The sequence below is a fragment of the Salmo salar genome, chromosome ssa04, assembly GCF_905237065.1.
Source record: "Salmo salar chromosome ssa04, Ssal_v3.1, whole genome shotgun sequence".
Taxonomy (NCBI): domain Eukaryota; kingdom Metazoa; phylum Chordata; class Actinopteri; order Salmoniformes; family Salmonidae; genus Salmo; species Salmo salar.
In genome coordinates this window covers 36,544,831-36,559,756 of record NC_059445.1, presented here as the reverse complement: position 1 = coordinate 36,559,756, position 14,926 = coordinate 36,544,831, and the positions used below count along the sequence as shown (strand labels likewise).

The following is a 14,926-nucleotide window of genomic DNA, read 5'->3' as shown; positions in this document are numbered from 1 at the left end:
CAGGGTTACATAATCAGGTGGAAGCCGTCTAGTGATGGCTATTTAACAGTTTGATGGCCTTGAGATAGAAGCTGATTCTCAGTCTCTCGGTCCCAGCTTTGATGCACCTGTACTGACCTTGCCTTCTGGATGTTAGCGGGGTGAACAGGTAGTGGCTCGGGTGGTTGTTGTCCTTGATTATCTTTTTGACCTTCCTGTGACATCGGGTGCTGTAGGTGTTCTGGAGGGCAGGTAGACAGCGCCACCCTCTGGAGAGCACTGCGGTTGCGGGCGGTGCAGTTGCCGTACCAGGCGGTGATACTGCCCGACAGGATACTCTCAATTGTGCATCTGTAAAAGTGCGTGAGGTTTTTAGGTGCCAAGCCAAATTTCTTCAGGCTCCTGAGGTTGAAGAGGTGCTGTTGCGCCTTCTTCACAACACTGTCTGTGTCTAAATGCTCCATCTCCCTCTCTTTGTTCTGTCTTTTAGAAGCCAGCTGACAGACTAAAGCTGGTTACAGTCCATCTATCGACATGTCTGTAGACAATTGTTGTAGCGACATCATTAACTTTCTTTGTCGTCCAACGTCAAACTTAGTGTTGTCGTTATGAAAAAGTATAAACACAAAACGACAGCCTTTGCATGACATCAGCAGCCCGAGTTATCACTTGTGAGAATGCAGGCAGGAGTAGTTGAGAACGACAGCCAGTCAAACGCCTATCTGACTATGATTGATGTGTCTATACACCCTCAGTCTGTCATCTAGCTCTGTTGACAAGCACGCACGCACGCATGCACACACAAAAACACACACACACACACATACATTCACATTCCTTCACACTCTTCACATACGCTGCTGCTACTCTCTGTTTATCATCTATGCATAGTCACTTTACCCCTACCTACATATTACCTCAGTTACCTTGACTAACCCATACCCCTGCACATTGACTCGGTACCGGTACCAATTGTATATACCATCATTATTGTTATTTTATTGTTTTACTATTTGTTCTTTATTTTATTAAACACATTTTTCTTACTTACTTTTTAAAATCTCTGCATTGTTGGTTAAGGGCTTGTAAGAAAGCATTTCACGTTAAGGTCTACACCAGTTGTATTTGGCGCTTGTGACAACTAAAATATGATTTGAAACAACACACTAAAATTGTAAATCAGACCTAATGAGACAAGCTTTTAGAATCACAAACGTGTGTGTGTGTGTGTGTGTGTGTGTGTGTGTGTGTGTGTGTGTGTGTGTGTGTGTGTGTGTGTGTGTGTGTGTGTGTGTGTGTGTGTGTGTGTGTGAGTGAGTGAGCGTGATAACATCAAACAGTCTTGCTGCATTATTGCAGAACGCTCTGCAATGGCGTCTCCATTCTGCTATTATACCACTGGCAGGGCTGTGATATTGTAAGTGGAGGAGATATCTAATGGATTGTGTCTGCGTCCCAAATGGCACCCTATTCACTACTGCACTACTTTTGACCAGAGCTCTGCATTATATAAGGAATAGTATGCCATTTGGGCTGCAAGCCTGTGTGTGTTGTGATTACAGTGATGATAGCAGAGAGACGGACAGGATATTGAATAGTGTGATTAGAGTGTTATTACAGTATTACTGGCCCTTATTTTCCTATTGTACTGTCTAATGGCCCACAACAATGTCACACAATTCCATTAGTAACTATTTATCTATTTATTTTTCTTTATCACATAGTTTATTTTTAATCGGTCAGCAGAATAGAATAGACACAACCCATTAATTAATTGATCAATCAATCAGTCACATTTTACATTGCAACAACTGAAAACTGACCTGGACTTAAGCCGCTCCAAAAAGCAAACCTAGGGCAACAGTGACAAGGAAAACCCACCTAGATAGAGAGACACCTAGAAGGAGAGAGAGGCCGACTTCAGAATGGGAGCATTAAAGTTAATGAACATTAAAGGTATCATTTTTAGATAAAACTATACTAAATACTTGTCACCAAATAATTGATTTAAACACACTATTTTGCAATGAAAGTCTACAGTAGCCTCAGCAGCGCTCTGTAGGGTAGCACCATGGTGTAGCCGGAGGACAGCTAGCTTCTGCCCTCTTCTAGGTACATTGACTTCAATACAAAACCTAGGAGGATCATGGTTCTCACCCCCTTCCATAGACTCCATAGAATTATGACAACTTCCAGAAGATGTCCTCCAACCTATCAGAGCTCTTGCAGCATGAACTGACGTGTTGCCCACCAAATCAAAGGATCAGAGAATGAATCTAGTACCGAAAGCATAAGCTACAGCTAGCTAGCACTGCAGTGCATAAAATGTGGTGAGTAGTTGATTCAAAGAGAAAGAAAGACAATTAAGGAGAAGCAAGAGAGCGTGTGAGAGAGGGCTATATTTCCCTAGCTATATTTCGTAGTATATATTTTTTTCTCTTTCACTTTCACTTAGTATCGAATTCTATTTATTTATTTTATTTCACCTTTATTTAAACAGGTAGGCTAGTTGAGAACAAGTTCTCATTTGCTACTGCGACCTAGCCAAGATAAAGCATAGCAATTCGACACGTACAACAACACAGAGTTACAAATGGAATAAACAAAACATACAGTCAATAATACAGTAGAAAAAAAAGGGAAAAAGAGTCTATATACAGTGAGTACAAATTAGGTAAGATAAGAGAGTTAAGGCAATAAATAGGCCATGGTGGCGAAGTAATTACAATGTAGCAATTAAACACTGGAATGGTAGATGTGCAGAAGATGAATGTGCAAGTAGAGATACTGGGGTGCAAAGAAGCAAGATAAATAAATAAATACAGTATGGGGATGAGGTAGATAGATGGGCTGTTTACAGATGGGCTATGTACAGGTGCAGTGATCTGTGAGCTGCTCTGACAGCTGGTGCTTAAAGCTAGTGAGGGAGATATGAGTCTCCAGGTTCAGTGATTTTTGCAGTTTGTTCCAGTCATTGGCAGCAGAGAACTGGAAGGAAAGGCGACCAAACGAGGAATTGGCTTTGGGGGTGACCAGTGAGATATACCTGCTGGAGCGCGTGCTACGAGTGGGTGCTGCTATGGTGACCAGTTAGCTGAGATAAGGCGGGGCTTTACCTAGCAGAGACTTGTAGATAACCTGGAGCCAGTGGGTTTGGCGACGAGTATAAAGCGAGGGCCAACCAACGAGAGTGTACAGGTCGCAGTGGTGGGTAGTGTATGGGGCTTTGGTGACAAAACGGATGGCACTGTGATAGACTGCATCCAATTTGTTTAGTAGAGTGTTGGAGGCTATTTTATTGATGACATTGCCGAAGTCGAGGATCGGTAGGATGGTCAGTTTTACGAGGGTATGTTTGGCAGCATGAGTGAAGGATCCTTTGTTGCGATATAGGAAGCCGATTCTAGATTTAATTTTGGATAGGAGATGCTTAATGTGAGTCTGGAAAGAGAGTTTACAGTCTAGCCAGACACCTAGGTATTTGTAGTTGTCCACGTATTCTAAGTCAGAGCCGTCCAGAGTAGTGATGCTGGACGGGCGGGCAGGTGCGGGCAGTGATCGATTGAATAGCATGCATTTAGTGTTACTTGCATTTAAGAGCAGTTGGAGGCCACGGAAGGAGAGTTGTATGGTATTGAAGCTCGTCTGGAGGTTAGTTAACACAGTGTCCAAAGAGGGACCAGAAGTATACAGAATTGTGTCGTCTACGTAGAGGTGGATCAGAGACTCACCAGCAGCAAGAGTGACATCATTGATGTATACAGAGAAGAGAGTCGGCCCGGGAATTGAACCCTGTGGCACCCTCATAGAGACTGCCAGAGGTCCGGACAACAGGCCCTCCGATTTCCCACACTGAACTCTATTTTTAGAAGTAGATATCTATCAGAGAAGTAGTTGGTAAACCGGGCAATCATTTGAGAAACCAAGGCTGTCGAGTCTGCCAATAAGAATGTGGTGATTGACAGAGTCGAAAGCCTTGGCCAGGTCAATGAATACGGCTGCACAGTAATGTCTCTTATCGATGGCAGTTATGATGTTGTTTAGGACCTTGAGCGTGGCTGAGGTGCACCCATGAACAGCTCTGAAACCAGATTGCATAGCGGAAAAGGTACGGTGGGATTCGAAATGGTCGGTAATCTGTTTGTTAACTTGGCTTTCGTAGACCTTAGAAAGACAGGGTAAGATAGATGTAGGTTTGTAGCAGTTTGGGTCTAGAATGTCACCCCCTTTGAAGAGGGGGATGACCGCAGCAGCTTTCCAATCTTTGGGAATCTCAGACGATACGAAAGAGAGGTTGAACAGGCTAGTAATAGGGGTTGCAACAATTTCGGCAGATCATTTTAGAAAGAGAGGGTCCAGATTGTCTAGCCCAGCTGATTTGTAGGGGTCCAGATTTTGCAGCTCTTTCAGAACATCAGCTATCTGGATTTGGGTGAAGGAGAAATGGTGGGGGCTTTGGCGGGTTGCTGTGGAGGGTGCAGGGCAGTTGACCCGGGTAGGGGTAGCCAGGTGGAAAGCATGGCCAGCCGTAGAGAAATTCTTATTGAAATTCTCAATTATAGTGGATTTATCGGTGGTAACAGTGTTTCCTAGCCTCAGTGCAGTGGGCAGCTGGTAGGAGGTGCTTTTATTCTCCATGGACTTTACAGTGTCCCAGAAATTTTTTGAGTTTGTACTACAGGATGCAAATTTTTGTTTGAAAAAGCTAGCCTTGGCTTTCCTAACTGCCTGTGTATATTTCTTCCTAACTTCCCTGAAAAGTTGCATATCACGGGGACTTTTCGATGCTAATGCAGAACGCCACAGGATGTTTTTGTGCTGGTCAAGGGCAGACAGGTCTTGAGTGAACCAAGGACTATACCTATTCCTAGTTCTACATTTTTTGAATGGGGCATGCTTATTTAAGATGGTGAGGAAGGCACTTTTAAAGAATAACAGGCATCGTCTACTGACGGGATGAGGTCAATGTCATTCCAGGATACCCCGGCCAGGCCGATTAGAAAGGCCTGCTCGCAGAAGTGTTTTAGGGAGCGTTTGACAGTGATGAGGGGTGGTCGTTTGGTCGCAGACCCATTATGGATGCTGGCAATGAGGCAGTGATCGCTGAGATCTTGATTGAAAACAGCAGAGGTGTATTTGGAGGGTGAGTTAGTTAGGATGATATCTATGGGTTTGCCTGTGTTTACGGATTTGGGGTTGTACCTGGTAGGTTCATTGATAATTGTGTGAGATTAAGGGCATCAAGCTTAGATTGTAGGAGGGCCGGGGTGTTAAGCATGTCCCAGTTTAGGTCACCTAGTCGTACGAGCTCAGGGGGCAATCAATTCACATATGGTGTCGAGGGCACAGCTGGGGGCAGAGGGTGGTCTATAGCAAGCGGCAAAAGTGAGAGACTTGTTTCTGGAAAGGTGAATTTTTAGAAGTAGAAGCTCGAATTGTTTGGGTACAGACTTGGATAGTACTACAGAACTCTGCAGGCTATCTTTGCAGTAGATTGCAACTCCGCCCCCTTTGGCAGTTTTATTTTGGTGGAAAATGTTATAGTTAGGGATGGAGATTTCAGGGTTTTTGGTGGTTTTCCTAAGCCAGGATTCAGACACGGCTAAGACATACGGGTTGGCAGAGTGTGCTAAAGCAGTGAGTAAAACAAACTTAGGGAATAGGCTTCTAATGTTAACATTCATGAAACCAAGGCTTTTACGGTTACAGAAGTCAACAAATGAGAGCACCTGGGGAGTGGGAGTGGAGCTAGGCACTGCAGGACCTGGATTAACCTCTACATCACCAGAGGAACAGAGGAGAAGTGGGATAAGGATACAGCTAAAGGCTATACGAACTGACCGTCTAGCACGTTCGGAACAGAGAGTAAAAGGAGCAGGTTTCTGGGTATGATATCATAGATTCAAGGCATAGTGTACAGACAAAGGTAAGGTAGGATGTGAGTACATTGGAGGTAAACCTAGGCATTGAGTAATGATGAGAGAAATATAGTCTCTAGAGACGTTTAAACCAGGTGATATCATCGCATGTGTAGGAGGTGGAACAACATGGTTAGTTAAGGAATATTGAGCAGGGCTAGAGGCTCTACAGTGAAATAAGACAGTAATCACTAACCAGGACAGTAATGGACGAGGCATATTGATATTAGAGAAAGGCATGCGTAGCCAAGTGAACATATGGGTCCAGTGAGTGGTTGGGCTGGCTGGGGACATGGCGATTCAGACAGTTAGCAGGCCGGTGCTAACAAGCTAGCAGTTAGTAGGCCGGGGCTAACAAGCTAGCAGTTAGCAGACCAGGGCTAGCAAGCTAGCAGTTAGCAGACCGGGTTAGCAATCAAGCAGTTAGCAGACCGGGGCAAGCAAGCTAGCAGTTAGCAGACCGGGGCAAGCAAGCTAGCAGTTAGCAGACCGGGGCAAGCAAGCTAGCAGTTAGCAGACCGGGGCTAGCAAGCTAGCAGTTAGCAGACCGGGGCTCGCAAGCTAGCAGTTAGCAGACCGGGGCTAGCAAGTTAGCAGATGGGCCTTTGGGGGACGTCGCGATGGAGGTAAGTCTGTTTTTGCCTCTTCTTGCGGTGACGTCGATAGACCAGTCGTGGATTAGTAGGGTTCCAGGTAGCTCTAGGTAGCTAGCAGGCCGCGGTTAGCAGAATGGACCTTCAGCGGACATCGCGCCTGAGGGGCCTGTTGGAATGGCAGATTATGTCAGTATTCCAGTCGTAGAGGATCGGCGGGGTTCCGTGCCCCGTACCGGCAGTAGAAGGGGTCCGGATATTGTAGCCCAGGAGTGGGCTTCGGTGGTTGTCCAGGAGCCCTAGCCGGGCTAGCTTCAGGCTAATTGGTGCTTGCTCCGGGATGGAAACGCTAGCCAGGAGTAGTCACCCGGGATTGCGGTTAGCTAGTTGCGAAGATCCAGATGAAAACGTTCAGAGTTTGCGGTAAGAATCCGGGGATATGGAGAGAAAAAAATAGGTCCGTTATGCTCTGGTTGGAGTCATGTTGTACGAACTGGCGAGAGCTTTCTGAGCTAAAGGTTAGCTGATGACCGCTAGCAGTGGTTTGCTGACTGATAGCTGGTAGGTAGTTAGCTGGCCAGCTTCAGTTGAGGGATTCCAGATCCGAAGTAAATAGAAATACTTTAGAAAAAAAAAAACAGATCCACGCCACATTGGGTGAGGCGGGTTGCAGGAGAGTATTTAGAGGTTGAGGTTTAGGGAAATATTTTTAAAAGATATGTGAAGAAAAAATATAAAAAGATATATACAAGGGACACGACAGGACAAAGACAAAGACGTCTGACTGCTACGCCATCTTGGATTGGGATCAGCTCACTAGTTTGGCCTACTCAAACACCCAGCTCAAACAGAGAGGGATGCTATGTTAGTTGATGCTATGATAGATGCTATGCTATGTTGATAAACATACCTGAATTTGTCCAATAGGAACTCTTGTTTGCAACTGTTGAACTAATGATTAAACCCTATATCAGCTAGATGCAGGCAAGAGTGTGCAATGCGGTATTGAATGTGTAACTGTCTCTCAACTTGATTACAAAAAATGCTTTCAACCTGTGCACCTAAGTTGTAAACTTTCATTCATAGGCTAGGTTGTAGCAGGGAGTATCATGTAGTAGCCTAAACTTATCGATGTTACATTGAGCTGGGTGAATGGAATATGAATGACAGTCATCCAATATACTGTAATAGAAATAAGGCCATGGTCATCAAAAAAATAATCGTCCTCCCTCATCTTAAACGGCAGCGTCTGCCACTGCAGTACAGGTATACCTCTAGGCCATCCGTCACTCCACAGGCATATTTTCTTCTCTCTTCTACTTCAGGTCATTCTGACCACACTGGCAGGGGAACAAAAGAGTTATCTCTCTCTCTCTGTCCTTAGTCTCTCTTCCTCTCTCTCTCTCTCACTCCCTCTCTTTCTTTTTCTCTCTCACTATCACCTTTTTCTCTCTCTCTCTCTGTATTTGCTGTGTCAAACTGAGTGAATAGATTGTGTTTCACAAGGTAAATAGGCATGCGATTGTGAATTGGGGACAGGGAGGCAAGGACAGGAGGGGAGTTTAAAGCGCCCAAAAGTGAAATGAATGAAAAAATGAAAACGTCTGAGACTCAGACTCTCTATTGATTGGAATGAGACTTCACTCACGCACACACACACACACACACACAAGAGTTAAATGTTCTATAATATGACCTTGGAATGTATCTGCATAGTACTGTCATTTTGTGTTCATATATCTTCAAGTCTTACAGTAAGTGTGTGTTTGTGTGTGTGTGTGTGTGTGTGTGTGTGTGCGTGCGTGCGTGTGTGTGTCCCCTGCAGTTTGACATGCAGCAGATGTCTCTTGACGAGCTGAAGCAGATTCTGTTCCATGCGTTCCAAGACCACCTGACAATGAAGGATATCGAGAACATTATCATCAACGAAGAGGAGAGCCTCAATGAGACAGGGAACTGCCCCGAGTACGAGGGAGGTGAGGGGGAGGGGGGACAGAGAGGGCGAGAGCTGAGAGAGGGAGGGGAGAGAGATAGATGGTAGAGATAGAGTGAAAGAGGGGCAGAAATCTAAAATGAAACCTCAGGGAACAGCCAGACAGTCTGAAGTAGGAGAGAGTGGAGGGGAATAAAATAGAGAGAGAGAGAGATTTCCCCTACCACATAGAAGGATTTCAAGATATCCAGTTAGAGATACTACATTTTCAGTCTCTGGGCTCGGTGCTTCTATGTGGTGATCTCAACGCCAGGACTGAGGTGAGGTGGACTACATAGAATCAGAAGGAAACACCTATCTATTTGGAAAGGCATCTTTCTACAATTAAACAAATCCCCATTCACAGAAAAAGTTATGATAGTGTGGTTAACAAAAGTAGGCGAGAGATATTTCAGCTCTGCAAAGGTCTCAGTATGTACTGTATATTGTTAATGGTAGGACAAGGGGTGACTCATTGGGCCGATTCACATACAGCTCTGTGCTAGGAAGACAGTGTGGTGGACTACTCCATAACATATATTCCACCTCAACATAATAATGCATTTACAGTCATGCCACAACTTGCCCTGTCGGATCACTTCCAGATCACATTTAACCTTAAAGATCTATGGAGTCAACCAAAATCCCAAATCAGAAACCATATCTATTCAGTCTCCCTCCCATTTACAAATGGAAAAAGACCAGTGACAGAGCATTTGAGACCACATTAAACAACGATGATGTAATTGATAACTTGCTGAACCGCTTTCAGTACATCAAATTGAGTTATAGTAAAGAAGACATTCATTTGGCAACATATGAATAAAACGAAATATTTGACAAACTTGCAACACAATTATGTCTTAAAAAGACTAATGTGGGGAAAACATGCACACAGCGTCACTACTTCACAGGAAAGGCATTTGAATGTAAAAACATTTTTTAAATCATCTAAAATGCATTTGTTTGAAGAAATGCCTTTTTGAACATGTGAACTTTTATGTGCCGTAATTACAAACTTGTATTTAATCTGTAAATATAAATAAGTGTAGCTACAGCTTTCAATAGCAGTGTCGTCCTGAATACAGCGGCTGGTATCGACACAGCTCTGTCATCTGTGGCAAAAGCAGTCTGGACTGGTTGAAGCCGAGTGGGAAGGATTATTTTGGGAGTGTTTCATTCAGCTGTGAATCATCGTAATCCATACACAGGTAAGAGTCTATAGTTAAAACGCCGAGATAGCTACATGTGTATATACGTTTTGTCACAACTATATCAAAAAGTGGTTTTCATTGCTGGCTATTGTTAGCTATATACAGTGCATTCGGAAAGTATTCAAACCCCTTCCCTTTTTCTACATTTTGTTATGTTACAGCCTTGTTTTAAAATGGATTACATTCATTTTTTTCCTCGTCAATCTACACATAATACCCCATAATGACAAAGTGAAAACAGGTTTTGGGATTTTCTTTGCTCATTTAAAAATAAAAAATAAAATATATAATTTACATAAGTATGACACTGTTTCCATTGATCATCCCTGAGATGTTTCTACAATTTGATTGGAGTTCACCTGTAGTAAATGTATTTGATTGGACATGATTTGGTAAGATACACACGTCTATATAATGTCCCACAGTTGACAGTGAATGTCAGAGCAAAAACCAAGCCATGAGGTCGAAGAAACTGTCTGTAGAGCTCCGAGACACAGATCTGGGGAAGGGTACAAAAACACTTCTGCAGCATTGAAGGTCCCCAAGAACACAGTGGCCTCCATCATTCTTAAATGGAAGAAGTTTGGAACCACCAAGACTCTTCCTAGAGCTGGCCGCCCAGCCAAACTGAACAATCTGGGGAGAAGGGCCTTGGTCAGGGTGGTGACCAAGAACCCGATGGTCACTCTGACAGAGCTCCAGAGTTCCTCTGTGGAGATGGGAGAACCTTGAAGAGGACAACAATCTGCAGCACTCCACCAATCAGGCCTTTATGGTAGAGTGGCCAAACGGAGGCCACTACTTAGTAAAAAGCACATGGCAGCCCGCTTGGAGTTTGCCAGAAAGCACCTAAAGGACTCTCAGACCATGAGAAACAAGATTCTCTGGTCTGATGAAACCAAGATTGATCTCTTTAGCCTGAATGCCAAACGTAACGTCTGGAGGAAACCTGGCACCATCCCTACGGTGAAGCATTTTGGTGTCAGCATCATGCTGTGGGGGATGTTCGAAGGAAAGATGAACAGAGCAAAGTACAGAGAGAACCTTGATGAAAACCTGCTCCAGAGCGCTCAGGACCTCAGACTGGGGCAAAGGTTAAACTTCCAACAGGACAACGACTCTAAGCACACAGCCAGGGAAAACGCAGGAGTGGCTTTGGGAGAACTCTCTGAATGTCCTTCATGGCAACGACACTCCCCATCCCACCTGACAGAGCTTGAGAGGACCTGCAGAGAAGAATGGGAGAAACTCCCTAAATACAGGTGTGCCAAGCTTGTAGTGTCATACCCAAGAAGACAAAGGTGCTTCAACAAAGTACTGAGTAAAGTCTCTGAATAGTTATGTAAATGTGGTATTTACGTATTATCTTTATTTATACATTTTCAGCAATTTCTAGAAACCTGTTTTTGATTGGTCATTATGGGGTATTGTGTGTAGATTGATGAGGGAAAAAACAATTTTATCAATATTAGAATAAGGCTGTAACATAACAAAATTTGGGAAAAGTCTTGGTCTGAATACTTTCTGAATGCACTGTAGCTAGCTAGCTAGCTAGCTAGACAGTTGCATACTGCTCTTAATGTTGATTGCTGATGTGCTAATCCATGCCATGGAAATAGCTACTGTATCCATTAGCAAGCTAATCAAACTCCATGTTAAGTGGAGCTCCCAAGTGGCGCAGCGGTCTAAGGCACTGCATCTCAGTGCTTGAGGCGTCACTACAGACACTCTGGTTCGAATCCAGGCGAGTCCCATAGGGTGGCGCACAACTGGCACAATGTTGTCTGGGTTCGGCTGGTGTAGGCCTTCATTGTAAATAAGAATTTGTTCTTAACTGACTTGCCTAGTTAAATAAAATTTGAAAAATATGATTGGGACAATGAAGTGATAGCTAGATATTGGGTTATAGATTTTGAGGTAGTTTTTTTGCATGTTTTTGCATATCATTTACATGTAGCCAGCTGGTAATTATGATGCTAAATGTTTTCTAAATCTAGCTAGTTATCTTCAATCTTGTAGTTTTTGCATTACCATTGTTGGGCTGGAAGCAGGTTGAATGTGTACAGGGTATTTTAGTACAGTCAACGGGCAATAACAACCTATTCATAGCTTGCACCTCTGTCACTTGGTCGAGTCATGCCATTGTTATGAATGTTCTCACGCCCCCCTCTATCGGCGGCACCATAGTGGTGCCCTGAAGTGGTGATAAGTCATTCTGGACGGAGGCTAACTACTGTTTTGTCTGAATTACACTATAGTGCCTGGAGATACGATGACATTGCTAAAGTAGTCAAATATTTAGTAGGAAACAACTTTGCCAGCATTATCATCAAATTGACTTTAGAAAGATGGCAATGTTGTCATTCGTCAAAAATAGTTAGCAATGCTAACATTAGCTAGCTAAAATCTGGTGGCCTCCCATCAAAATGATGACAAAAGGTTCTTACTAATGATTTACCTCCTTTTGAATGTCATTGTATTTCCAAGCCACTGTAATGCACTTTTGATTAAATCTTCAACAGTGCTCATTGATGACGTATTGAGTAGAATGCTCAGTTGGAGATCAGTTCAAAACAAACATTCAAAACAATATTGTGACAAAACATGCAATCTATGAATAGGATATTATTGAATTCATGTTTTAACATATTTTTCTGGAACTTGTCTTTCAGCATAAACCTGCTCTCTGCCACTAGTACAAGGAGATGATCGAGGGGGAACAAGCAATGCTTCAGGTATTTTGTCTTTGTACTTATTTCTTGAACTTGGGGGTCAATAAATGTTATTGCTGGTATGCAAAAGTTTAATGTCTTGTCTATTTTTGTCTGCTTTCCTCCTTTACAGCTTCAATTGTCTGGAGCCTGGTGTTGTTGTGGCCAAGGAGCTTTCACTCAGATGGAACCTGCAGTGTTGACATTCTTCCTGCCAGAGATGTGAAAGCATTCCCAGGACTGGACACAACCCGGCAAACATATATTTTTGAGAAGATCAGGACTTTTGCAATGAGAAGGCCATGGATATTACATGTCCTGCTCCAAAGGGCAGGACAGAAATATGCTCTCAGGCTAGATTCCTTTGTTCATATCATATCACTGAAAGGATCTTATGATATAGGCCTATGTCTAGATAGTCTTTTTCCTAATTGTACTGTAGGCTACTACCTTTAGCTCTTGAAGTTAATAAAGTATTTTAATGTTGAAATATTTATTTAAGAACGACTTCACTGCTTCAGCACATGGCCACATTCACATTTCAATATGAATACTTTAAGAGATGGGTGGGTCTAATGCTTTAGAGGGTTTAAACGATGCTAAATGGCCGGAAACGAAGAGCAGCATCGTAGCTGTTCAATGTTAAAGGTTATCTTTATTATACAGCAATAGGCAATTTAATACTGTTAGTGATTTGCCTAATGGGGGAACTTAGTGAGATAACGTTCAGAGAATCCATTTAGGTCATTTGGTAAAAGTATTCCTCTTCTAAATATATGTTTCCCAAGTGTTAGGTTCTAATTTTGAGTAAATAACTCACGGACACTAGAGAAGCTTAACCAAGTTTAATTCTTCTCTACATTACCCTTTCTCCCTCTGTGACATTGTTAGTTTCCAAGATCTCCACCCGTCTCCCCTTATCAATGCCTGCCACATCTAATCGCTTCCCTGCACTCAACACATTCCAAGCTTAGTTACACACACTATATGCCTTCCTCCTATAACCCCTAACTTCTGTTTTAGACCCTCAACCTTAGCACTCCATCAGTGACAGGACTAAGTATATTTTCATATTCTCAGAACCCAACACAAGTATTAATGTAGAGCAAGTGTGAAAATCGCTGCAAAATGTTTGAAGGCCTTTTCTCCTAAATGGGATTATAGATGTATCACCTTTTAAAGCAGTATTACTTCCCCATGTTTCCTGCAACTACAGTGTATGATATGCCATTTTGAAGCTCTGTCTGTACTTTTATCCAATGTAAAAAACAAAATTGTACATTTTGGAACAAAAGACTGAAATGAGATGGTGGGTCACAAATGGGTTAACAGGGAATGTAACACCGCCAGGAAAAACCTGAGGTAACTGTCAAATCAAAAACACAGAAACTCTACAGACTAGAGGGGTATTCCAGAAAGATAGTTTAATAAATTCTGGATTTACTGAACATATCCGGCTTGTCTTAACCAGATGAGGAGTACTCATCTGCTTGCCATTACAGTGTGTGGGTTGTTGTCTTACAGTTGATGTAGCTTGTGTCATTGGGGCTGGTATTATTGTTATTTCACTTTCCATCTCCTTTTGTCTTTCCACTATCATCTAGCAGTAATGATAGACATTTTAGAAGATTCAACATCTACTCTCTGCTCATCTTCTCAGGCAACCCCCACATCATGAATGCAATGTTACAAAATCAGCTTCCCCAAAGACAATGTAGGGTGGATATGCTGTGAAGACAGACCGAGGGGGAGGGGGTATGGCATTTCAGGCACACAAACATTTCCAAATAAAAACATTTAAAAGTTTCTCAAAAAAGTGCACAACCAAATATAGCATATTTCAAATTGAGTACTTCAAAAACACCTGAAAACACATTGTAGAATGAGTAGATGGCTACATCAACAAATTGATAGCATCATAAGTAAATAAAAGGAAATTAAATTCATTACCCATTTAATAAACATTTCCCTTTTCAAAAACATTACAGGCTACGTAGACAGGCTCCTGGATCTCCTTTTCAACTTGATCCAGAGCCTTATGTGGGGAAGCTGTGCAACCTGTCCATCCCAGGACCCCTGTCTGCCCATTGTAAGATGCCTGACAAGGAGGCCATAGCTGGATTTGTCTCCTGCTTCAATCTTGGGGATGACTGAAGCCAAGTGGGGGACTGAAGCCTGCTTGATTGAAGCGGGCTACATGGTTCCCCCTTCTCAATACAATTCAATTCAAGGGGCTTTACTGGCATGAGAAACATATGTTAACATTGCCAAAGCATGTGAAATAGATAATAAACAAAAGAGAAATAAACAACATCTTCCTTGTGGCTCAGTTGGTAGAGCATGGTGTTTGCAACGCCAGCATGGTGTGTGCAACGCCAGGGTTGTGGGTTCGATTCCCACAGGGGGGCCAGTACAAAAAAAAAAATGTATGCATTCACTACTGTAAGTCGCTCTGGATAAGAGCGTCTGCTAAAAATGTTTTTTTTTTTTTTAACTGTAAAAGATGAACAGTAAACATTACGCTCACAGAAGTTCTAAA

General features: G+C 42.9%; 1 non-coding gene across 1 annotated transcript in view; it reads left to right on the top strand.

The window, feature by feature from the left end:
• Positions 1 to 14,134, top strand: part of LOC106602910 (uncharacterized) — a 28,238-nt gene extending 14,104 nt beyond the window's left edge. Inside the window, exons 3-5 of the transcript XR_006769606.1 lie at positions 8,316 to 9,673; positions 12,349 to 12,411; positions 12,521 to 14,134. This is a non-coding gene — a transcript (uncharacterized protein). The remainder of the gene's footprint in view (positions 1 to 8,315; positions 9,674 to 12,348; positions 12,412 to 12,520) is intronic.
• Positions 14,135 to 14,926: the final 792 nt, after the last annotated feature.